Source organism: Gopherus evgoodei, chromosome 23 (genome assembly GCF_007399415.2).
Source record: "Gopherus evgoodei ecotype Sinaloan lineage chromosome 23, rGopEvg1_v1.p, whole genome shotgun sequence".
Taxonomy (NCBI): Eukaryota; Metazoa; Chordata; order Testudines; family Testudinidae; genus Gopherus; species Gopherus evgoodei.
This window is the reverse complement of record NC_044344.1, coordinates 70,298-96,500: the sequence shown is the minus strand read 5'-3', so window position 1 is coordinate 96,500 and position 26,203 is coordinate 70,298. Positions and strand designations below refer to the sequence as shown.

Genomic DNA, 26,203 nt, shown 5'->3' with positions numbered 1-26,203 from the left:
CCCATCAGGATGGAGTGAAAATACGGAAATTTAACTCCAAGAAGATTAAAATAAGTCACTTTATTTCCCATTCTGGATATTCAACAAAAAGCAGCTATTAATTATAATTAAAATTAATTTGTCAGTAACTGATTAGAAAACATTGCTGAAAATTAGATATTGCAATTATTCATCCAATCAAGTGTCACTAATCTTAGTATTTGAATCAGGCTCTTGGTAATATAATATTTCTGACAAACATTATCTATATGAATAAAAAGTGAGAGAGAAAATACCTAATCATCCTACACTGTGATAGCTTGTCATTGATTTAGGCCCAGTTGTTTGCGATCTCAGATCTTTTCATTCTTGTTTGAAGGTATGAAGCGGTTTTGAAATCACTGGAAGCTTCTTGAGCGTTCTTTTCTGCACACTTCAGTCTTACCTCCCAAGTCACTTTTCCACTTCAGCCAGAAGCAGGAGCCTCTAACGCCTGATGTGCTGAACTTTGCCTTACTTGTAAAAATTTTAAATGTTGGCTGAGAGGATTCGCTTGTTCAAATTCCTTTACTGTGTAAGAGCCCAGCCATCTTACTTTGTTCCCTGTAAAGTCCCCTGTGCTGATGGCAGGACTAGTTTTCAGTGGGTGACTCACTGCACTCTTATTCCAATCGCTTGCAGCCAGCACTCTGCTAGCGGGTTGTTACACCGATATGAGATGATGTAGGTAATAATTCATTTTGGTTAAAGATGTTCAGAGCTAGACTTTGACTGTAAACGCTTTGAAACATAAAGGCAGATTTGGATGCCAGTGTCGCGAGTTCGCGCCCTGACTACAATAAGAGCAGGAAAGGCTACATTGTGTCCCTGGCGCTTAGTCTTATGTTTGTACAATTTGTGATTGCAAAAACATCGCCCCTAGGTGTGGGTTTCGCCGCCAGATTGGATTGTACTTTTCGTCTCTGGCGGTGCCTGTTCCTCCATCCCAACCAGCATGGATTCACACCCCACAGAATAAATCCTGGAGAATCAGCCAACCCAAAGGGGGGACAGAAATTCTTCCCTGTTCCTACCCCACGTTACTGCCCCCCGCGTCTCCCTGTGATAACCAGCGTGGGAGAAGCCTGGCTCAACCCTACTCCGGCTTCTCTGCTGCTGGCTCGCTCTCTTCCCTCAGTCCGCGGCTTCTCCCCAGGGGACCAGACAGCAGGAGCTGCGCTCGCTGATAGGTGCAGAGGCGGGGGGGAGGTGACAGCCCGTCCCCGCCCCCCAACGTTCACGTCTCAGCCACTTTCCTGCGGGCTCCACAACCTGCTGAGCCCCAGGAGCACCGGCTGAGCCTCGCTCTGCTCCGCTCCGCTCCTGTGCTGAAGCGCCGACGGGAGGCAGCGCTCCCAGAAAACTGTGTAGCAGCCAAAGGGAAGCCGGACCCCCATCAGGGAGAGATTCTAGCGCTCCCGGACTCCGCTGCTGCCCGCAGCCCTGCGCCGGGCGCCCAGACAAAGGGCCTGTCTAGCCCGGGAGCTATCTCCTGCCCTCGGCCCGGCATGTCGGCCCTGCGCAGACACCTCTGGGACGAGTACCAGGCGGTGGGCTCAGCCCGGGGCAGCGCCCGCAGGAAGCGGCAGCGCTTCGTGGACAAGAACGGGCGCTGCAACGTGCACAGCACGGGAACCTGGGTGGCGAGAGCAGCCGCTACCTCTCCGACTCTTCACCACGCTGGTGGACCTCAAGTGGCGCTGGACCTGCTCATCTTCCTGCTGACCTACCACGGTGGCCTGGCTGGTCATGGCCTCCATGTGGTGGGGCATCGCCTACCTGCGGGGCGACCTGCACCGCGCGCACGACCAGAGCTCCACCCCTGCGTGGCCAACGTGTACAACTTCCCCTCCGCCTTCCTCTTCTTCATCGAGACCGAGGCCACCATCGGCTACGGGCACCGCTACATCACCGAGCGCTGCCCCGAGGGCATCGTGCTCTTCCTCTTCCAGTCCCTGCTCGGCTCCATCGTGGACGCCTTCCTCATCGGCTGCATGTTCATCAAGATGTCCCAGCCCAAGAAGCGAGCCGAGACCCTCATGTTCAGTCGGGCCGCTGTCATTTCCCAGCGGGACGGCAGGCTGTGCCTCATGTTCCGGGTGGGCAACCTGCGCAACAGCCACATGGTCTCTGCTCAGATCCGCTGCAAGCTCATCAAGGTGAGCCGGGGGGGACGGGGGGGACGGGGATGGCTTTGGCCCTGGGTTAGCCTGGATGGGGACCGGGCTGGAAAAGAGTCCCAGAGGGTCCAATTCACAGCAGCTCAGGAGGCTTCTCGGCAGTCAGAGGCAGCAGTGACTTTTTCAAAGCCGTGCCACAGCCCTGCTCTGTCCGTCGAGCTTTGCCCCAGAGGTTTGTACAATGGATAGGACTGGGCACCCTGTCTGATTCTCTTAGCCGCTTTCTAAGGGGATTAACCCTTTAACCACCCTCCAGTGACACCCAGCTTTACAGTGAAGCAAAACCCAGGGGGCGACTGTCCCCCTGGCCTTCTTTGCCCCTTTGGGATAGTGCCGAATTTCACGAGGGCGCTGACAGTTTGAAACCTTCCTTCCTTCAGCGAGAGACGCTAGTGTTTAGCAGCTGGAAACTCGGTTCTGTTCACTTGACTCTGAGACGGATGCTTGTTTGTTTGGCGGCCAGGGAGAAGGATGTGGCACTGTAGAATACCTCCCAAGCAGCTAAGCGGGAATCTTTTCAGGGTGCTCAGAAATGAGGCGTGAGAGAGTTGATATGGGAGAGAGGTGAAAATGGAAGTCGGAGGGAAAGATGAAAACCTTATTTTGGTCCAAGAAATTGGGAGAGGGGACTTTTGCAGCCTGGTGCCTTCAGAGGTGGTGGTTGTTTTGTTTTTTTTAAATCAGAAACACAAACCAATGTAACTTTATGAAACCTTCCAGGGAGCACTTCTGTTTTCAGCTGTATGTTGTGTAACTGACTAAGGAATAAAAGAGCTTAGTAAGGAAACAACAAGGAGTCCAGTGGCACCTTAAAGACTAATTAGATTTATTTGGGCATAAGCTTTCATGGGTAAAAACCCACTTCTTCAGATGCATGGAGTGAAAATTACAGATGCAGGCATATATACTGACACATGAAGAGAAGGGAGTTACCTCACAAGTGGAGAACCAGTGTTGACAGGGCCAATTCCATCAGGGTGGATGTCACTACAAAGCAGCTATGCCTCTCCTGGCATTGACACCTCCTCCTCAGTTATTGGGAGTGGGCTACATCCACCCTGACTGAACTGGCCCTGCCAACACTGGTTCGCCACTTGTGAGGTAACTCCCTTCTCTTAACTTGGGGAAACTGATTTGGGGGGACTTGGGATCAGAAAGGCTAGTGAGGTCACCCTGCAAGAAGTAAAAAGGTGGGTGGAAGCCAGAGTTGAGATCTTTGTACTTGTGGGTTGGCTACTGGTGTCAGAACTCTAAGCCATAACAGTACAGCATTAAGGTATCCAAAGCTTCAAGGCAGGTGCTGACAGAACCCCTTACTGAGTGATCCCCACAAATGTCACAGAAATGTACTATTTGTTACTTGCAGGTGTTTGGAAATATAAAAATGATTAAAAACTGATATTTATAGTATTAATCATAGAAGTAATATGAACTATTACAGAGAATAAACCCCAAAGCTTCTTTGCTTTAAACTTGAATGCAAGTTTCTTTAGGAGCATTAGCCTGTTTTTTGACCAATCCTGTAAGGATTTTCCTACCACTGTTAGAGATTTGCACATTGGCAAGCTTTGTTCTGTTTTCTTAAAAACACACAAATAACGTGGAAGGATAAAACACTTAAGAAAGAGTCCATCTCTGAAGAGCAGACATGAACAATTTCTGCAGATGAGTTGGATAGGATTTTCCATTTTTAAAGTTATGCTGAAATTCACAAATAGATTCCTTTAGGACGGTTTTATCAGTAAACAAGTATAAAACTAAGCATTATTGAGGGGTGAAATCTCGATTCCAACTAAAAGATGAACCAGTACTCTTCTATGATACCAGCTACAGTAAGCATGTTTTATACCATTAATTTGACAGGAGATAAAAGACAAACTTACTGTTCCATCCAGCATTTCTGTTATTTGAGGGAATTCTCTAACTAGTTTGGCCAAATAAAAGAAGGAAAATTGCTGCAGGCATTTTGATTATCAAATGTGGAATTGCTGGATAGGGTAGTAGTTAGTAACCAAGGGGGAGTATTATAAAGTAACTCCTCACTTAACGTTGTAGTTATGTTTCTGAAAATGTGACTTTAAGTGAAACGATGTTAACGAATCCAATTTTCCCATAAGAATGAATGTAAATAGAGGGGCTAGGTTCCAGGGAAACTTTTTTCACTAGACAAAAAACTATTATATAGATATACACACAGTATACATTTTAAACAATTTAATACTGTTCACAGCTATGATGATTGTGAAGCTGGGTTGAGGTGGTGAAGTTAGAGGGTGAAGAGGGTGGGATATTTCCCAGGGAATGCTTTGCTGCTAATGATGAACTAGCACTCAGCTGAGCCATCAAGGGTTAACACATTGTTGTTGATGTAGCCTCTCATCAAGGAAGCATAAACAGGAGGGAGGGGAGACAGCATAGCAGATGGAGACAGACTCACACTGTGGTGTGTGTGTGTGATGCACATTGCCCCTTTAAGTAAGCTGACCCACTCTTAAGTGCATTGTCTTTTTAAGTGGATCAGGAAGTTGAGACAGCAGCTGCTGCCCCAAGCTCGCTCTGTCTATATGGAGAAGGGGTAAGTGGGGTGCAGGAGTAGGGGGGACACCCTGACATTAGCCCTCCCTTTCCCCTCCCTGCACAGTAAGCAGGAGTCTCTGGGAGCAGCTCCAAGGCAGAGGGCAGGAGCAGCACATGGCAGTGGGGGGAGGGACAGCTGAACTGCCGATTGATAGCCTGCTGGGTGGCTGCAGCACAGGGAACTTAGGGGAGCGAAGAGCTGATAGGGGGACTGCCGGTCCACCCTGGTTACAAGCCTCCACCAACTAGCTGCAACGGGCTGCTCTTCCTGCAAGCAGTGGACAAAGCAGGTGGCTGCCAAACAACGTTAGAAGGGAGCATTGCACAACTTTAAATGAGCATGTTCCTAACTGATCAGCAATGTAACAATGTTAAACAGGATGACTTTAAGTGAGGAGTTACTGTATTAACTAGACCTTAATCTGTGGTAACATTAGATTCAGCAGTCTCCTGATCTTTCGCCCTCAAGAAATCTTTGAATCAAACTAATCTTTGGACAAATCCTCTAATTTGGCACTTAGACCAGCAATTTAGATATCAACATAAAAGGTAGATTTCTATGGTTGTGCCATTTCAAAGCACTCTGCACTTAAATCCAGATAAATGAACTTATTCTTCAACTTCAGTCAAAAGTCTGAATATAGCTGTTCAGAAACAGTGTTTAGGAAACTCTCTTTGAAGAACTTTATGTCCAATTGTTTTACAGTCCAAGCTACAGTAGCAGGGGCTTTTCCCCAGCTGGAAATCTCCTGACTTCTAAAGATTGCTGATGAAGTATGTGTAGACTTGTTAGAATTTAAGTTTTGTCTTTTACCATTTAATTGATATTATTGCTCATTTTAAGCTTTTTTTCTATTAGTATCTAAATTTTCACAGTTGTAGGAAGTTAGGAGTAGCTCAGACAATTATTTAATGACAGACATCGAGATTCAAAAAGTTAAAGCTTTATAAGCTGGCTGTTTTAGCAGAGTGTAAATGTGTGCTTTATGCAACATTCATTACAACGTTGTATATACATTAAGAGAGTAAAATTTTCAAGCAGCATTTTTCTTGCTTTACTTATCTGTAAATTTCTATGATAATTTATGGAAATATTTTTTCATCATTTTGTGCGTTCACTGAAATGACATTTAAGGACATTATTGATAAAAATCTAATCCTTCCAAGCCTAAGTATGAGAAGCTTCCTTGCTTACACCATCCCTCTGCAATTCCTTTTACAGAAAAAGGGATTCCCATGATTCCTGTGACATAACAGAATTATATTTGATTAAATAATTTGTATATTTAAAATGAGAAATTGTATCATGGAAAAAGTCTGCATTGCAGACAGTTTTATCAGGATAGGATCCCATTGTGCTGGGTGCTGTACAGGGAAGAAAAGTGTCCCTGCACCAAAGAGTTCATAGTCTAAAAAGTTAAAAAAAACACACAGTGTGTAAATGGCCAGGAAGAAGGCTATCATTGCTTATTTATTCAGAGGTTTTTATTTATTTATTTATTTTGGAGGGGAAGAGGTAGGAAGTGGGATTAAAAGAAAGGAGAGAAGCGAAGGGATGGAATGAGGACAGAGAGGAGAAGGTAGAGAGTAGAGCAGAGGAAAAGGGAGGGGCAATGATCGATTTAATGATTCTAAGGAAAGGAAGGAGTGAGAGGAGCAGAATAAGGACAATTGACTTAAAAAAAATCAGACTTTAGTAGGTCTTCCCATGGAAAGAGAGCTGGCAGTTTTTAGGGAGACAATATTAAAGGCACAACTCCAAACTATCCTGATGAGAAGGAAAGATAGGAAGAATGTTAAGAGGCTAATATGGCTCCATTAGGAGTTCTTCAGTGACCTGATAATCAAAAAGAATCTTACGAAAAGTAGAGATATGGACAAATTGCTGAGGTGGAGTACAAAAGAATAGCACAAGTGTGTAGGGACAAAATCAGAGAGGCTAAGGCACAAAATGAGTTGCACCTAGCAAGGGACATAAAAGGTAATAAGAAGGGGATCTTTACATATATTAGGAGCAAGAGAAAGACAAAAGAAAGCATAGTCCTCCACTTATGGGGAAGGAGAGCTAAAATGATGACATTAAGAAGGCTGAGGTATTTAGTGCCCATTTTGCTTCAGTCTTTACTAAAAAGGTTGATGGTGACCAGATACTCAACATAATTAATATTAACAACAAAGGGAAAGGAATGCAAGCCAAAAAAGGGAAAGAACAAGTTAAAGAATATTTAGATAAATTAGATGTATTCAAGTTGTCAGGACCTGATTAATTTAATCCTAGAGTATTTAGGGAATTATTTGAAGCAATCTCAGAGCTGTTAGCAATTATCTTTGAGAACTCCTGAAGGATGGGTGAGATCCCAAAGGACTAGAGAAGGGCAAACATAGTACCTGTTTTCAAAAAGGGGAACAAAGAGTACCTGGGTAATTATAGACCAATCAGCCTAACTTTGATACCTGGACCTGGAAAAATATTGGAACAAATTACTAAACAATCAGTTTGTAAGCACCTTGAGAATAATAAGGTTTTAAGGAATAGTCAGCATTAATTTGTGAATAACAAATCACACCAAACAAGCCTAATTTCCTTCTTTGACTGGTTTACTGGCCTAGTGGATAGGAGAAGCAGAAGGTGATATATATATCATCATGATTTTAGTAAGCTTTTTGACATAGTCTCACATGACAAACTCATAAGCAAACAAAGGAAATGTGATCTAGATTAAATTACTATAAGGTGGGTGCACAACTGTTTGAAAGACCATACTCAACAACTATAAGTGGTTCATTGTCAAACTGGAAGGCTGTATCTAGAGGGGTGCTGCAGGGGTCAGTCCTAGGTCCAGTATTATTCATTTTCATTAATGACTTGAATAATGGAGTGGAGAGTATGCTTATGGAATATGTAGATGACACCAAGCTGGGAGGGGTTGAAAGCACTTTGGAGGACAGGATTAGAATTCAAAACTACCTCGACAAATTGAAGAATTGATCTGAATTCAACAAGATGGAATTCAATAAACATAAGTGCAAAGTACTTCATTTAGGAAGGAAAAAATCAAATGCACAACTACAAAATGGCGAATAACTGACTAGGTGATAGTACTTTGGAAAAGAATCTTGGGGTTTATAGTGGATCATGTGGAAGAAGGGAAAGAATTGACAAGGATTTGTAGGGGATCTTAATGCATGTCAGTTTGTTAACAAGAGTTAGGCCAGCTGTAACCCTAATGACGTGAGACTTGTAGAAGCAAGAATTGTGTGAGGCGAGCAGAAAAGAACTGTGTGAGAAGTTATTACGACCTTGCACTGATAATTAAATCCATAGGCTGGCTCCCAGAAGCTGAGAAAAATAAGATAGTAGGATGGCCTATGCATAAACAAAATGCATCTGTTGCTCATCATTGTCTGTAATATTGCTTGCTATTGTCTGTAACAAAGGTATAAATGCTTGCTGTAATTGTTTACCTGTGGAGAGACCTGTCCGGGACTGGGGCAACCCAGTGTCCTAGGGCACTCCCTCCCTCAATTAATATTGCTTGAGAAATAATAAAGTATTTGATTTTGCTGCACCCAAACTAAAAGCGAGAACTGAGTTTTTCTCCGACAATCACAAACTGAATATGAATTAACAGTGGGATGCAATTGTGAAAAAAAACTAATTTTGGGGTGTTGTGATAGGTTGGATCACAGAAATTCCCTCAAGACTGTCACTAGATGTGCTGGGATACCACTGAGAGCGCGCGCACATGCACACCTTCCCTCCACTTCCGTCTTGCCGAGCTAGACGCACCAGTCTGCTCCAGCACAGACCAAGAGGTTGGGCCATGCCCCCCTGCAGTTCACAGAAATTAAGATTCACTGAGCTCAGGGGTTTCCTCAGTTAACAGGGACTTTCCCAGCATCCAGTATTCAGTCTTTCTGGGAGCCTAAACCCCGAATACATCTGTTTTACTCTGTATAAAGCTTATATTCTCTCTCTTGTGGGCAGAAACCCCTTTGTTCTTCTGTGCAAAATCACAGCAACAAGATGGAGTTTGTAGCCACCTGGGCAGTCACATGTCCATGAATGATTCAGCTTTTTGCAGGCCAATGCCATTGTTTACATGTTAGTTTGAACTTTCCCAGGAAAGCTCAGATGTGGATTGGTATCTCAAAGTCCATGTTAGTTTAGTACTCCAACTTCTTGAATAATCCCTTACCCTTTCTTATGTGTTTCTTATAGCAAACACTTTAAATACAAGCATACAGCCAACGCTCGTAACTTCAAATATAAAAATGATACATATATACAAATAGGATGAAATATTCATTAGATCATACCCTTTGAAAGATAGGTTACATGGCATATCTAGCATAAAACATATTCCAGTTATGTCATATATGCACTCATAAGAATAATTTCTATAAAGCATGATGGAGTGCAGCGTCACAGGTGTATTAATTGGAGTGTCATATGTAAGACATGGGAGGTAACTGTGTGCTGTATTTGGCACTCATGAGGCCTCAGCTGGAGTACAGTGTCCAGTTCTGGGGGGCATATGTTAGGAAAGATGTGGACAAATTAGAAAGAATCGAGAAGAGCAATAAAATGATAAAAGTTTTAGTAAACTTGATCTATGAGGAAAGATTTTTAAAAAGGGAGCATGTTTAGTTTTGGGAAAAGAAGATAGTGGACAGGGGGAACCTGTTAACAGTCTTCAAATATGGTAAGGGCTGTTCTAAAGTGGATGGTGATCAGTTGTTCTCCATCTCCACTGAAGGTAGGACAAGAAGTAATGGGCTTAATCTGCAGCAAGCAATTTTTAGGTTAGACATTATGAAAAACTTTCTAATTATAAGAGTAATTAGGCTCTGGAACCAGCTTCCAAGGGAGATTGTGGAATCCCCATCACTGGAGGCTTTTAGAAACAGCTTGGAAAAACACCTGTCTGGGATGGTCCAGATTTACTTGGTCCTGCATCAGAACAGGGGGTTGGACTTGATGATGACTTCTTGATGTCTCTTCCAGCCCTATGTTTCTATGATTCTGTAATGTGAAAGTAAAACAGGTAATTGGAGCAGAGTTTACAGTCCAAAGAAGTTATAGATTCTAGGGTCAGAAGGGAGCAATGTGATCATCTAGTCCGACCCCCTGCACAAAGCAGGCCACAGAACCCTACCCATCCACTTCTATAACAAACCCCTAACCTATGCCTGAGTTACTGAAGTCTTCAAATTGTGGTTTGAAGACCTCAAGTTGCAGAGAATCCACCAGCAAGTGACCCATGCCCCACGCTGATATCCCAGTCCTTCTCCGTGTTAGCAATACCCCCCAGCTTTGTGTCATCCGCAAACTTTATTAGCACATTTCTGCTTTTTGTGCCAAGGTCAGTAATAAAAAGGTTAAATAAGATTGGTCCCAGAACCGATCCTTGAGGATCTCCACTAGTAACCTCCTTCCAGCCTAACAGTTCACCCTTCAGTACGACCCGTTGTAGTCTCCCCTTTAACCAGTTCCTTATCCACCTTTCAATTCTCATATTGATCCCCATCTTTTCCAATTTGACTAATAATTCCACATGTGGAACCGTGTCAAATGCCTTACTGAAATCGAGGTAAATTAGGTCTACCGCATTTCCTTTGTCTAAATAGTCTGTCACCTTCTCAAAGAAGGAGATCAGGTTGGTTTGGCATGATCTACCTTTAGTAAAACCATGTTGTACTTTGTCCCAATTACCACTGACCTCAATGTCTTTAACTACTTTCTCCTTCAAAAATTTTCTAAGACCTTACATACTACAGATGTCAAACTAACAGGCCTACAGTTACTCGGATCACTCTTTCTCCATGATAGGAACTACGTTAGCAATTCTCCAGTCGTACGGTACAACCCCTGAGTTTACTGATTCATTAAAAATTCTCGCTAACGGGCTTGCAATTTCATGCACCAGTTCCTTTAATATTCTCGGATGAAGATTGTCCGGGCCCTCCGATTTTGTCCCATTAAGCTGTTCAAGTATGGCTTCTACCTCAGATGTGGTAATATCCACCTCCATATCCTCATTCCCATTTGTCATCCTTCCATTACCCCTAAGCTCCTCATTAGCCTTATTAAGACTGAGGCAAAGTACTATTAGATATTGGGCCATGCCTAGGTTATCCTTAACCTCCTTTCCATCCTCAGTGTGTAGCGGTCCCACTTCTTCTTTCTTCGTTTTCTTCTTATTTATATGGCTATAGAACCTTTTACTATTGGTTTTAATTCCCTTTGCAAGGTTCAACTCTACTTGGCTTTTAGTCTTTCTCACTTTATCCCTACATGTTCTGACCTCACTAAGATAGCTTTCCTTGCTAATCCCAGCCTTCTTCCACTCCTTGTAGGCTTTCTGCTTTTTCTTAATCACCTCTCTGAGATGCTTGCTCATCCAGCTTGGTCTACAACTCCTGCCTATGGTTTTTTTCCCCTTTCTTGGGATGCAGGCTTCCAATAGTTTCTGCAGCTGCGACTTAAAGTAATTCCAGGCCTCTTCCGCATTTAGATCCACAAGTTCTTCATTCCAATCCACTTCCCTAACTAATTTCCTTAATTCTTTAAAGTTAGCCCTTTTGAAATCAAAAACTCTAGTCCCAGATCTATTTTTGTTTATCCTTCCATCTAGTTTGAACTGAATTAGCTCATGATCACTCAAACCAAGGTTGTCCCCTACAACCATTTCTTCTATGAGGTCCTCACTGCTCACCAAAACCAAATCTAAAATGGCATCCCCTCTTGTCGGTTCTTCAACTACTTGGTGAAGGAATCCATCAGCTATCACATCCAGAAAAATCTGAGCCCTACTATTCTTGCTAGCACTTGTACTCCAGTCTATATCTGGGAAGTTAAAGTCTCCCATGATCACACATTTCCCATTAGTGTAGCTGTCCATTGTGTAGTCAGGGTTTAGCAGCTATTAGGTAATGTATGCATGGTAGGTACCTGCATTAATTCCAAACTCAGTGTGCATCATTGTGTCTGGCAACCTCCAAAAGCAGAAAATTCTGGAATTATGTTGTTGTCAGACTGCTAGTAGGCTGATAAGGGCCCAGATCCTCAACTGTGGCTAAAGTGTGTTTGATGCAACTCTGAAGAAAGAGTGCTTAGCAGTCCTTTGTGTTCCCCTCCATATTATCTTGGCTGAGCACTTCATGAGTCTTCTAACATATGTTTAGAGTAGCCTGAAGGTATCTAAGTTTTCCAGCTATCCCTGACTCCAAATGGCAGCTGGGGCACACAAGTACCTAGGTCACACCCTCATCCCAAGCCATCACCCACCTCACAACTGGAGCAGGGGGTGAGGATTGGCGTGGATCCTGCAGTGGCTCTACACCATCTGAGGTCCCCCATGTGCTGGGGACCCTCTTGTGGCCAGTAAGTCAGCTTCTGGGCAGCTTTGTATTAGTGGAGTGATACATGTATAATATATCACTCATAACTTATGGACACTCCAAGATGGTGAGTTTACCCACATCCTCAGTGCTATATTACACTCTCATCATACCAGAAAATGACTAAGTTACCAAGAAGGTCCTGTGTTTCTTGCAATTTGTGCTCTTCCAATTGTGCTTTGTCCAATCATGCTGACAGCTGATCTTGCTTCACTTCTCTTGCACATGATTAGATGGAGCTTTAATTCTATCAGAGTAAAGCAATGCTAAGAGATATCCTTTATCACACTTTTATACTTTTAAGGGGACCCATATTTAGCCAATGAACACAATGTTTCCACACACAGTTTCAGTGAGGGACAAGGGAGTTCTGAAAGCTTTGCTGTTTTAAAAAGGTATGACTATCTAAAGTGTGTGATATTTTATTGGACGTGTGCTGTTTGTCCCAGGGCACTCAGATTACAAAGATGTCATCATATAGTGGTGGCTGATTACCCTTCTGTGGTATGTGAAGCTGCCTAGCAACACTGCCGAATAGTACAATGTTGCAATAGAGATGCCAGAATCAGTTTTGGAGTGGATTGAAGACAACTGTATTGTGATGGGTTGCAGTCACCTCTATAAGCGCCACTTTACATGCTAGCATGGTGTTGCTGCTCTCTGCAGCTCCCAGCACCCCCTGCATGCTGTCTGTCAGCCTCTGTGAGTCTTCTGTGGCTCAGCCCTGCAGCCAGGTGTCACAGTTCAAAAGCCTTCTAGGGTATAACAGACTCAAAATAGAAGCAATTCCCTGTCCTTCAGGGCCAATTATAACCAAAATAGTTTCTCACCATTCTGGGTGAAATTCCCTCTCTGAAACTGAATCTTGAACTCCTGCCCTCAATTGTGGCCAGTAATGGGCACTGGCTCTGCTTGTTCCTGTGGCTGTGACGTTGGCAATGTCCCTCCTTGCTCCTCTGGCTCCAGCCAGGAACTGCCTTCCTGACACTGACAGCAGGCATTCTGTTTTGGCCTTCTGGGCCTTGATTGACTGTTGCGGGTCTCCAGCCCTTCCGGTTGCTGGAGAACCAGGTCTCACTGGATCCCAACATGGTTCTCCTTTTCTCACAGAGAACTGTTTCATGGGGAGGAGTCCTGTAGGGGGCCCCAAAGGCTGGTACACCCCATCAAACAGAAAATAGGTTACAAAAACCAAGTCAGTTTGTTTCAGCTTTCACTTTTTCAGATTGTGACAGGGTCAGGCCAGACGACTACAGAAGAGTGCAGGAAGGAAGGTATATTAGCCTCAGGATAAGCAGGTCCCTCTTCCCCTGGTAACTGAGTAGGGGTTACTCCAGGTTAATTAGGACACCTGAAACCAATTAAGAACCTGCCACAATGGGTTAAAAGCTTTCCCCTCCAGACAGTTAGTGTGGGTGGTAGGTGTTGTGAGAGTTGAGTGGTGTGGAAGCTGACAAGGACCAGAGGAGAAGCCAACAGGTACAGAGATTGGGGAGAAACCCTAAACAGGAGCTAAGGATCCTTCCAGGCCCAAGGATCTGAAGAAAAGGACCCTGCCAGAAGGGGAGAGATTGAGCCGTGCATTTGGTGTGGTGCTGCAATGCCCACAAGGGCTACCAGAGACTAGGGGCTCTTCCTCCCCTGGCAGGAGGAATCCCACCCAAGCAAAGTGGGGATAAGAAGCCAAGGGGCATGAGGAAGTAACCCCAGGAAGCTAGCAGTTTTCCTGGGAACTGGCAATGTGAGGCTGCTACTTATAGGGTTCCTGGGTTGGGGCCCAGAGTAGAGGGCAGGATTGGGCCTGTCACCCCCCTTTCTCTCTCACTGGATGTCCACCAAGGAGGCCAGAAGCCCCAGTGAAGCATTAAGTGCCTAGCAGGCCCAGAAATGGGAGGGCCAATTGGAGACAGAATTTCCCCATCCACTATTAACAGGAAGCGTGGGACCTGTTGAGGCAGAGAAGAAGCCCTGTTACAAGATATTGAAGTCAGTTTCATAATTTATAGATTCCAAGGCCAGAAGGAACCAGTGTGATCATGTAGTCTGATCTCCTGTATAACACAGACGATAGAACTTTCCCCTCAAAAATTCCTCTTTCAACTAGACCATATTTTTTTTTTTTAAATTCAGTTTTGCTTTAAAAATTGCAGGTGATGGAGAATCCACCAGAACCTCTAGTAAGCTGTTCCAGTAGTTAACTACCCTCAGTGTTAAAAATTTACACCTTATTTCTAGTCTTGAATTTGTCGAGCTTTAACTTCAAACCACTGGATCTTGTTATACCTGTGTCTGCTGGAGGCCCATTATCAAATATTTCTACCCCATATAGGTACTCAAGTCACCTCTTACCCTTCTCTCTGTTAAGTTAAAGAAACTTGGCACCTTAGAGACTAACATTTATTTCAGCATGAGCTTTCATGAGCTACAGCTCACTTCTTCAAAATCTTTGAGTCTATCACTACAGAGCAGGTTTTATAATCCTTTAATCATTCTAATGGCTCTTCTCTGAACTCTATCCACTTTATCAACATCTGTTTTGAATTGTGGAGACCAGAATTCAGTATTTCAATAGCAGTTGCACCATTGCCAAATACAGAAGTAACGTAACCTCCCTACTCCTACTTGATACATCCAAGGATTGCAATAGCTCTTTTTGCTACAGCATCACTCTGTGAACTCATGGTCAGCTGATGATGCACCATGACCTCCAAATCTTTTTAAAAGTAACTGCTTCCCAGGAAAGAGTCCTTCATTTTCTACATACAGCCTATATTCTTTGTTCCTATATGTATGACTTCTTATTTGGCCATATCAAAACACAGTTTGCCTGCACCGCTTACCAAGCAGTTCAGAGCACTCTGTATCAGAGACCTGTCCTCTTAATTCTGATCATTGAAAAATGTTAAATACCATAGGGCCAAAAACTGATTCCTGCAGGACCCCATTAGAAACACTCTGCTCAATGGTGATTCCTCATTTATTATTACATTTTGAGACCTATCAGTTAGCCAGTTTGTAATCCATTTAATGTGTGCCATGTTAATTTTATAATAATCTAGTTTTTAAAGCAAAATGATGTGTGGTACCAAGTCACATGCCTTACAGAAGTCCAAGTATATTACATCAACACTAGTACCTTTTATCAACCAAAAAATCCAAGTTAATTTGACAGGATCTATGTTCCATAAATCCACGGTGATTGGCATTTATTATATTACCTTCCTTTAATTTTTTATTGAGTCCTGTATTGGCTGCTTCATTATCTTGCTTGTGAGCAGTGTGAGCCTGATAGGCCTATAATTAGCCTGATTGGCCCATTCACTGTTTTAAAATATTGGTACAACAGTACCTTTCTTCCAGTCTTCTGAAACTTCTTGGTGTACCAAGAGTTACTAAAATCAACACTAATGGTTCAGCAAACTCAGTCAGCTCTTTTAAGACTCTTGATAGCAAGTTATCCAGAACTGCTCATTTAAAAATGTCTAACTTTAGTAGCAGCTGGATAATCAACTGAAAATGAGCTCTCTGTGAGAGACTGTGGCCAAAAGCAATAATGCAATACTTGGATGTATTATTCGGAGACAATCAAGTAGGAGTTGGGAGGTTATATTTCCTCTATATTTGGCACTTCTGTGACGTCTCCTAGAATACTGTGTCCAGTTCTGGTCTACACAGGAAAGATGTTGATAAATTGGGGTGTGCTTCAGAGAAAACCCCACTGAAAACATGTCTAACAGTGAAAGAATCAAGGAGATCAGTCTGTTTAGCTTAACAAAGAGAAGGTTAACTTGCTCAGTTAAATTTCTGTTCCCCATGTAGATAAGAGGGCTCTTCAGTCTAGCAGACAAAGGTATAATAAGATCCAAGGGCTGGAAGATGACACTAGACTAAATCAGACTAGAAATTAGGCACACTTTTAACAGTGAAGGTTATAAAACAGTGGAACAATTTACAAAGGTTCTGTGGATTCTCAATCACTGGAAATTTTAAAATCAAAATTGGATGTTTTTCTAATTAATATATACTCTAGTTCAAACAAGAATTAAGGAAAGACCTATAGCCTGTGTTATGCAGGAGGTCTTCCATAGATGATCATAATGGTTCCTTCTGGCCTTATAATCTATAAATCTGGCCCTGTCTCTCACACGTTACTGCTGATTTACAGTCTCATGACCTCTGTAGTGGTTCTTAATTCTTATGGGTAGAGTTGCAGACAAACCATTTTAATTAAAGACAAAGTTTAATTAAAATCATAGACAATAGAAATGTAGGATTGGAAGGGACATTGATATATTATCTAGTCCAGCCCTCTGCACTGAGGCAGGACTAAGTATTATCCAGACCTTCCCTAACAGATGTTTTATCTAACCTGCTCTTAAAAACCTCCAGTGATAGAAATTCCACAACCTAAAGTGAGATTTTATTAACCTTTTTCCAAACCTTGAGAAGACTTAGGTGAGATGGATGGAGGTTTGAGACAATTCTTATTTTTTATAAACCTGTTTGGTGTTTAAAAAGTGTGAGAAATATGATCTCTCAGCTTTTAAATACACTATTTTGCAGTAAATTGTATGATCTAACTAATTTTTCAAGTAATTGTTTCAACTGGTATAATACTCACTTGGATGAAGTTTAGTTGATAACTCAATTCTAAGATTTTTTTTCTACGGTTGTCGATTAATTGCAGTTAACTCACGTGATTAAAAAAATTAATCATGATTGCAGTTTTAATCGCACTGTTAAACAATAGAATACCAACTGAAATGTATTAAATGTCTTTCTACATTTTCAAATAGATTGATTTACAATAATTACAACGCAGAATACAAAGTGCACAGTGCTCACTTTATATTATTTTTATTAAATATATGCACTGTAAAAATTATAAAAGAAATAGCATTTTTCAATTCACCTCATACAAGCACTGTAGTGCAATCTCTTTATCATGAAAATGCAGCTTACAAATGTAGAATTTTTGTTACATAACTTCACTCAAAACCAAAACAATGTAAAACTTTAGTGCCTACAAATCCACTCAGTCCTACTTCTTGTTCAGCCAATTGCTAAGACAAATGAGTTTGTATATGTGTATGAGAGATAATGCTGCCCGCTTCTTATTTACAATATCACCTGAAAGCAAGAACAGGCATTCACATGACACTTTTATAACCGGCATTCCAAGGTAATTACGTGCCAGATATGCTAAACATTTGTATGCCCGTTCACACCATTCCAGAGGACATGCTTCATGCTGGTGATGCTCATTAAAAAAATAATGCATTCATTAAATTTGTGACTGAACTCCTTGGAGAAGAATTGTATGTCTTCTGCTCTGTTTTACCCACATTCTGCCATATATTTCATGTTACAGCAGTCTCGGATGATGACCCAGCACATGTTCGTTTTAAGAACACTTTCACTGCAGATTTGACAAAACACAAAGAAGATACCAATGTGAGATTTCTAAAGATAGCTATAGCACTCACCCAAGGTTTAAGACTCTGAAGTGCCCTCCAAAACCTGAGAGGGATAAGGAGTGAAGCATGCTTTCAGAAGTCTTAAAACAGCAACGTTCTGATGCAAAATTACAGAACTGAACCACCAAAAAAGAAAACCAACCTTCTCCTGGTGGCTCCAGACTCATGATGATGAAAGTGAACGTGTCAGTCCACACTGCTTTGGATCGTTATCGAGCAGAACCTGTCATCAGCATGGACACATGTCCTGTGGAATGGTGGTTGAAGCATGAAGGGACACATGAATCTTTAGTGCATCTGGCATGTAAATACCTTGTGATGCCAGCTACAGCAGAGTCCCGCAAACACCTGTTCTCACTTTCAGGTGACATTGTAAACAAGAAGTGGGAAGCATTATCTCCTGCAAATGTAAACAAACTTGTTTGTCTGAGTGACTGACTGAAAAAGAAGTAGGACTGAGTGGACTAGTGGGCTCTAAAGTTTTAAATTGTTTTATTTTTGAATGCAGGTTTTTTTGTACATAATTCTGCATTTATAAGTTCAACTTTCATGATAAAGAGATTGCACTACAGTACTTGTATTAGGTGAATTGAAAAATATCATTTCTTTTGTTTTTTACAGTGCAAATATTTGTAATAAAAATAGTGAGCACTGTATTTTGTTGTAATTGAAATCAATATATTTGAAAATGTAGAAAACATCCAAAAATATTTAAATAAATGGTATTCTATTGTGATTGCTGTTGAATAATAATTACCATATGTACTTGTTCATAAGCCGAATATTTTTGGTAAAAATGTGATACATCAAAGAGCGGGGGTTGGCTTATAAACAGGTCTACACCAAAATTTGATGATTTTAAACTCTATGGAATAATTGAATTGAATATCTAATACAGGGATCAGCAATCTTTGGCACACGGCCTGCCAGGGTAAGCACCCTGGGGGGTCAGGCTGGTTTGTTTACCTGGTGCATCCGCAAGTTCAGCCGATCTTGGCTCCCACTGGCCATGGTTCGCTGCTCCAGGCCAACGGGGATGGCAGGAAGTGGCCAACACATCCCTCGGTCCGCGCCACTTTCCGCAACCCCATTGGCCTGGAGCGGTGAACCACAGCCAGTGGGAGCCGCGATCAGGCGAACCTGCGGACGCACCAGGTAAACAAACCAGCCCGGCCCCACAGGGTGTTTATCCTGGCAGGCCGTGTGCCAAAGGTTGCTGATCCCTGATCTATAATATTGTAGTTTTGTTTACCTGGAGCGTCTGCAGGCATGGAGCCCCTCAGCTCCCTGTGGCCGTGGCTCACCATTCCCATTGTCTGGGAACGGCAAACTGCAGCCACAGGGAGCTGAGAGGCTCCATTCCTGCAGATGCTCCAAGTAAACAAAACATGCCAATGCACCATCAGCTTACCCTGATGGGCCTGGAGCCAAAGTTTTCCAACCTCTGAAATACAGGGTTGGCTTAAGAAAGGGTCATACAGTTTTTGCTATTTTTACGTATCCATTTTGGGGGGTCAGCTTATAAACGAACAGGCTAATGAAAGAGTATATATGGAAATTTTTTTTAATGTTTGACAGCCCTATTTTTTTCTAAATCAGTGGTTCAAGGTATTTTCTTTAAAACATGGTAAAGCATGCAGCTCATGCTCAGTCTTATCAGTTTCGATGATAGATCAGATGTCTGCTACCAGTTAATGCTCATCCTGAGAGAACAGTAGCCAGCCAACTTAATTAAAGCTATGCACTCTACTGTTTGATATTGTAACTTTTCCTGAAAGGACCTAAAGTACTTTTTTCAGTAGTCTGACAAAGCCTTCACCCTTAGTCCAGGTTCTTGTGATTACCATGGGGCAGAATTCTTGTTTGCTTTTAGTTTCTAGCACAGTCAGTCTTGTAACCTTCACCCACAATGTTTTAAAAGTCATGCAGCTGACATTCTTATTGATCTCATCAGCCATGGAGAAACTGATTCCTGTCAAAGAGGGTGAAAGCCTTGTTATTTGGGATAAGAAGACATCACAACTTCTTAGCCAGGAAACAGACAAAAAAACACATGAATATCTGAAGAACTAAAACAGACATTTAACATAGCTGAAATACTCCACCAGCTAATTAGCTGGTTATATAATTGCCGACCTATACCAGACCATCAGGCATTCTAGTTTTTTGTGGTATTAGTGCTGAGAAGAGGGAATTTGGAGATGCAGTAGTCACTTGTAGAAATTAAAGATGGAAAACTCCTGCTAGGGCATCTAGTCCATCACATAAGGTGAAAGCTTCCATGGACTTCAGTGGGGCTATGACTTCATCCCAGGTCTAACAAAGGATCTAAAGAACAGGATGTCTCGTGATGGTAATAGTAAACTTATAATAATACAGCAAAGGCAGAAATGTGTATTAAATATTTGTTCTGTAGTTAGGAAGAAGCTGGATAATTATTCCTATCATAGCAATAATAACTACATAATTTCCAACCAGAAGTAACTAGGGAGGATGTTAAATAGCATTGGCAAAGTTTCTGAACATTTAAAATCTCCAAGATCCAAATAACTTGCACTCAAGAACTTTAAAGCAATTGGCTGAAGAACTCTTACCAACTGATGCTGATTTTTTAATAAATATTGGCATATTGTGGAAGTTCCAGATGACTGAAAAAAGGTAATATTGTACCAATATTTAAAAGGGATAAATGAAATGACCTGTGTAACAATAGGACAGTTTCTAGAATATCAGTTCTGGACTAAATCTTGAAATGCTTGATACAGGCTGCAAGCAGTGAAAAATGCCAGTCAACATGGTTTTACGGACTAGGTCTTGTCATTTTTTTTTTTTAATATTAAAAGTTTGGTTGATAAATTTACATGAGTTGTGTAAGGCCTTTAAGCTAGTACCACATGACTTTTTAACTAAAAAAATAGCAATATACAAAACTAATGTATCACATATTAAATGGATTAAAACTGACAACTGGTAGATCTGAAAGTAATTGTTAATGAAGCCTCATCATTCAGTCAGATTGTTTCTTGTGGGGTCCCACTGGGATCTGTTCTAGGCCCAATGCTAATCGATATCTTTATCAATGGTCTGGACAAAAATATAAAATCACTGTTAGCAAAGCTTCTAGATGACAGTCTAGGAGAGTAGTAAATAATGACAGGAACAGTTATACAGAATGATCTAGGAGTGTCTAGTGTAATATACTAGTACCTCCATATGATGACACAGAGAACTGCTGTTTAAATAGTAATGTTATCAGAGATACACATTTAGACCCAGTCACAACTTCATATACTGCCTGGGGCCTAACTGTTTTTTGTCTTTAGTCCCGACAGACACCTGAAGGGGAATTCCTGCCATTAGATCAATGTGAGTTGGATGTTGGATTTGGAACTGGAGCTGACCAGCTGTTTTTAGTTTCTCCTTTAACCATCTGTCATGAAATCAACCCCAAAAGCCCCTTTTTTTGTCTCTCTAAAAGATCGCTAAGAAGTGAGCAGTTTGAGATCGTTGTCATCCTTGAAGGAATTGTTGAAACTACTGGTAAGATTTTGAACAAAGTAAATTGTCTATGTCAGCGTTTCTCAAACTGGGGTCCATGGACCCCTGGGGGTCTGTGAAGATACTCCGGGGGGTCCATGAGTCATGTCTGGCTCCAAGCGGTCTGCAAGTCATGACTTGTCTGGAGCCGCCAGGCCTGCTGATCAACTCTTCCCCTCCCTCCCAGTGCTTCCTTCATGACACAAAACAGCTGTTAAGCAGCATGCAGGAGGGAGGGGGAGAGTGTGATGGGGCGCGCTTGGGGGAGGTGGCAGAAAGAGGCGGGGAAGAGGAGGGGCACAGATGGAGCAGGGTGGGAAGAGGTGGGCGGAGGAAGGGGTGGAGTGGGTATGGTAACCAGATGTCCTTCTGTCTCCTAGGCGCAGGGACGGCAGTGTGTGTGTATGTGTGTCTGCATGCTGCCCCTGCCTATGAGTGCTGGCTCTGCAGCTCCCATTGGCTGGGAAATGTGGCAATGGAGCTGCAGGGGCAGCGCTTGCCAACGGAGGCAGCAGCAGCATGCAGAACTGCCTGCCTGGCCAGCGTGCCTCTGCCTAGGACCCAGAGGGAGATGTCACTGCTTCTGGGGAGCACCCCAGGTAAACGCCACCAGAGCCCGTGCCACAGCCCTGAGCCCCCTCCTGAACCCAAACTCCTTCTCAGAGCCTGCACCCCTCCTGCACCCAAACTCCCATCCCTGAGCCCCTCCTGCACCCAAACTCCCTCCAGGAGCCTATGCCCCACCTGCCAGCCCTGAGCACCTCCCGTACCCAAATTCCCTCCCACAGCCCGCACCCCAGCCCTGAGCCCCCTCCCGCACCCAAACTCCCTCCCAGACCCAGAACCCTGAACACCCTCACACGCCCCAACCCCCTGCTCCAGCCCCTGAGCCCCCTCCTTGCTGGAGCCAGGGCAATATGCCCCCAATCCGTGGCTGGGACTGCTCCGTTTGGCTGTCTTGCCCAGCTGTGGCTACTCGGGTTTGGGGGTCCTCTAAAAAGTTTAAATCAAAATGGGGGTCCTCGGGTTGCTAAAGTTTGAGAACAGCTGGTCTACATATTGTATTTTAATGTTGACACTTTCAGTTTGTCTTTAGTCCTAATTATTATCTAATCAATTGGTATAATATTATATCAAGGCAGTCATTCAAATTCTGTTCTCCTGGAAAATTCATATTGGTTGTTTCCATCAGCCTAACAACATGGTAAACTTGGAACAGATTTTGTGCCTGAGCTAAAATGTTTTCATGATCAATTACAAGTCTTCATTAAAATATAGTAATCTATGAATCTGTGCCTTAAGTGAGGCAAAAAAATCTCAAAACTTTTACAATATAGCTTATGTAACAATATCAGAGACCGTTGTAACATGATGTCAGCAGTGATGTTTTTAGGTTTGTGTTGGTGAGAAAGGAGCTCAGCATGCTATGGGCAGTGTGTTAAAAAGTATTAATCTAGCTCTAGTTCCTGGCACTCCTAATCTTTGCTGGAGAACTCTCTAAATTCAAGACGGGAGTACAATCCTTAACCCTCATACCCAGCTGAGTAATGGGCCTTTCGGACCACTTCTGAGAGAACTTCCCAGACACTAGTACAACTAAAGTAGCACACCAATACCCCTAGTAAGAGAATATTCCCTGAAGTATATGTTACCTCACTTTTATTATTTTATTTGTAATTACATCTCCCCACTATTCAAAATAAATTGGTTTGGTACAGTGACAAGACAGAGTTAATCAAATATTTGTATAAGCAAATCTGATTAAGTACTTAGAAACACTATCTCAACTGTTAGGAGACTGGCGGTCACCAGATGGAGCAACACATTATCTCAGTATTGTTTGATGTAGAATAGGATTGATTTTTATTATGCAATGTTACCATATATTCTCCTCCTACCATATGTTGATCTGTTCTTCATTTTATAAGGTTAACGATCCCGTCTGTTTATGTAGAATGACGTGTCAGGCTAGGACCTCCTACACAGAAGATGAAGTTCTTTGGGGCCACAGATTCCTCCAGTAATGTCCTAGAGGATGGCTTTTTTCGTGTGGATACTCTCAGTTTCATGCCACCTTTGAAGTCCCCACACCTCCTTATAGTGTTAAAGAACAGGAGGAAAGCCTGTCTCTTCCATCTCCTTTCAATACTCCTATTGGTAACAACCGAAACAGAAGGGAACACATCTGCTCACTTGACTGTATTGATATTTTAGAAGAGAAAACAAACAAGTTTCCTAGCAAACTGCAAAAAATTAGCTCCAGAAAGGCAGGCCTTCAGAGAAGAGTCATGAGAATGACTTCCAGCAATGTAGAGAAAGCTTGCAGTACTGGAGATCTCTTAAAAATTCAGCAGATAAGTTCTGTTCCCAGCAATGAAGATGGTGATGAAAGGATACAACTGAAGGCCTTCAGAATCAAATCTGAGTCTTTGACTCAGTCTACTGGAGATCTTGAGTTACAGAAAAAGCCTCAAGGTATGCTCACCTTAGGGACAAGACTAGAGGATAATTTGCCTGCCAAACTTCGAAAAATGAATTCTGATCGCCTTTCCTAAATAACAGAACTGCATTTTAGACTTCTGTCCTTCAGGATTATTTTGGAATACTACTGTGATAATTTGGTTTTGCCAAGGGATTCTTCATAAATAACAATTTTCAAAATTAATTGGCATTTTTCTATAATATTCAATACAAATTATGATTTATGTAGCATGGTAACTGTACAAGGTGCTATACTGTAAGTTCACTGTGCCAAATAAACATGTCCCCGCTTTAAAGATGTGTAGCGGCACTACTGTAACAGATTGGTCTGGTCTTCCACCCTTTCAGAAGTCTTTCTGAAATAAAAGGGGCCAGATTCTCAGCTATGACTAAAGTGCACATAGTGCAGGTTGGGTGGGGGAGGGTTCAGTGGCAGCATAAACCTCACCTTTACACTCCCCTGATCCTAGGGCTGCTGTGTATAATGTGGGTATTCTCCTTGTCACCCCTTCCCCCCCACATCATATATTATAGTACCCCTATGTGTGGTCTAATCTATGCCATCTCTTAACACCCTTAAGGGACTAAAGCCATCACTGGGGAACTGTGTACCATAAAGATGGCCAGCCACATCTCCTGTGCTAGCAATGGGGAGGTTGGTGGGGGGGTAGCAGCAGGGGCTGTATGAGCTGCTGTGCCACTGGGGGATCCATTACACTTATGTGAGCTTCCCAGGGCTGGATGCACATGTTCTAATGGCCAGCAGCCAGATTGATTAAAGGATTTGGACAAAGAAGTAGATTAAGAAAAAGTACAAAACTTTTTTCTCCTACCACTAAAAGAATTAAATCTGAAATTTCTACATTTTATCAAAAACAGTTGGTGAGATAACAGAGGCACAGAAATGAGTATGGCCCTGAATACTACAGTCCTATGATATGAAAAAATAAGGATTTTTTTCAGAAGGTAGGTGACCAGCAGTGTCTCAAACGCATGAGAAAAAATTATATTTTGACTTATTGAATTTTAGAAAATGGTAAGAACTGGACTCATATTTTATTTTCTTAATGTCATTAGTTCCATAGTTATCAAATAATCAAATGTTTGCTTCAGTTTCTATTCTAGAATTGTTGTTCATCTTTTCCCTGTGGAAAAATGACTTGTTTCCAGACTATGGAGAGCAAACAAAATCATATCTTAACTATTTAATAAATTAATATTTAGTACTTACTGTATATGATGCTTTGCTTCTTCAAACCATTCCACAAGAAGATCAGATTCTACTCTGGTACACTAATGCAATTTCACTGAAGTCAGTGGGACTGCACTGGCATAACAGACCAGAACTTGGTCTATTAACTAATCATCACAGCACCACTTGTGACAGAGAAACTCAAGCAGAGATTAAGTGATTTTCCCATTGTCACAAAAGCAGATGGATCTCCAGTCAGGGTTAGAATTCAGAAGTTCCTGATTCCCACTCCTGTGCTAATACCCCCAAAACCAATAAGCTGCCCATGTAGAATGGAATGGACAAGAGCAAACACATCTCGAAGAACAACAGTTACGAAAGGTAGGTAACCGTTTATGTCATGCTAGCACAATATTCTTTATTTCTAAAGGATGGTTAAGTTACAGGCACTATGGGATTGATAATGTCCTTATTTGGATTTCCCTTCAACTATTAGGTGTCAGTTATGTACAGAGACCAAAGCCAGTCCTAGGGCAGTATAGTGTATTTGGATTCTCTTTGGTAATCCAAGCTCTGAGGCTGGGAATTGTGGCAGTAAAGTCACTTTCTATTTTTAGACAAGAGGAAGACATGTGAACAGTTGGAGTTCCTGGGGGTGGGGGAAGAAATATTGATATGCCTTTGCTGAAGAAAGGGGAGGGAAAACATCTCCCAAATTCTTCAGGAATTTGAACTTCCAGCAAATTTGCATGGTTACAAAACAAAAACTAATGAAAACGGGAAACATGCTGATAGATGGCTTAGCCTGTGTCTCTGTTTTTGAACTGCCTGTACACACACTAGAGCTGCAATGCTATACTGTACATTGGATGAAGGGAAAATGATATAGGCAATGCATTAACTGAAAAATTAATTACATCAAAGTATTCATTTTCCTTGTATTGTATGGCCATTAGACCAGGTGTTTGGACTCCATTTTGTGCAGTCTGGGGATACACTTCAGCTAGAGAGTGAGCAAAATTTGAAATAGATTTAATAATGGAGAGAATCAGAAAAAAACCCCATCACAAGAGCTGCGTCTTTTCAGATGCCTTTTAAGAGGCCAGAAGAGTTTTAGCAAGCCGTCCTTACCATGCGCACAGTTTCTTTAAAAACTCAAGAGCATAGCCACATAAATGCACAAGTCCTCCTTTTCATTTTCCCCATATTCTTACAAAAGAAATCAAATGTCAAACTACAATTCTGTTAGTTGATGCTGTGTAAAGAATGTGATTTTAAATATAGACACGTAAGGAAATTCTAAAAATTAAGACACAAAACATTAACTTGGATGCAAT

At 42.2% G+C, this 26,203-nt stretch overlaps 1 pseudogene; it reads left to right on the top strand.

Moving 5' to 3' along the window:
- Positions 1-1,526: 1,526 nt before the first annotated feature.
- On the top strand, positions 1,527-24,907 carry LOC115639117 (annotated as a pseudogene).
- Positions 24,908-26,203: the final 1,296 nt, after the last annotated feature.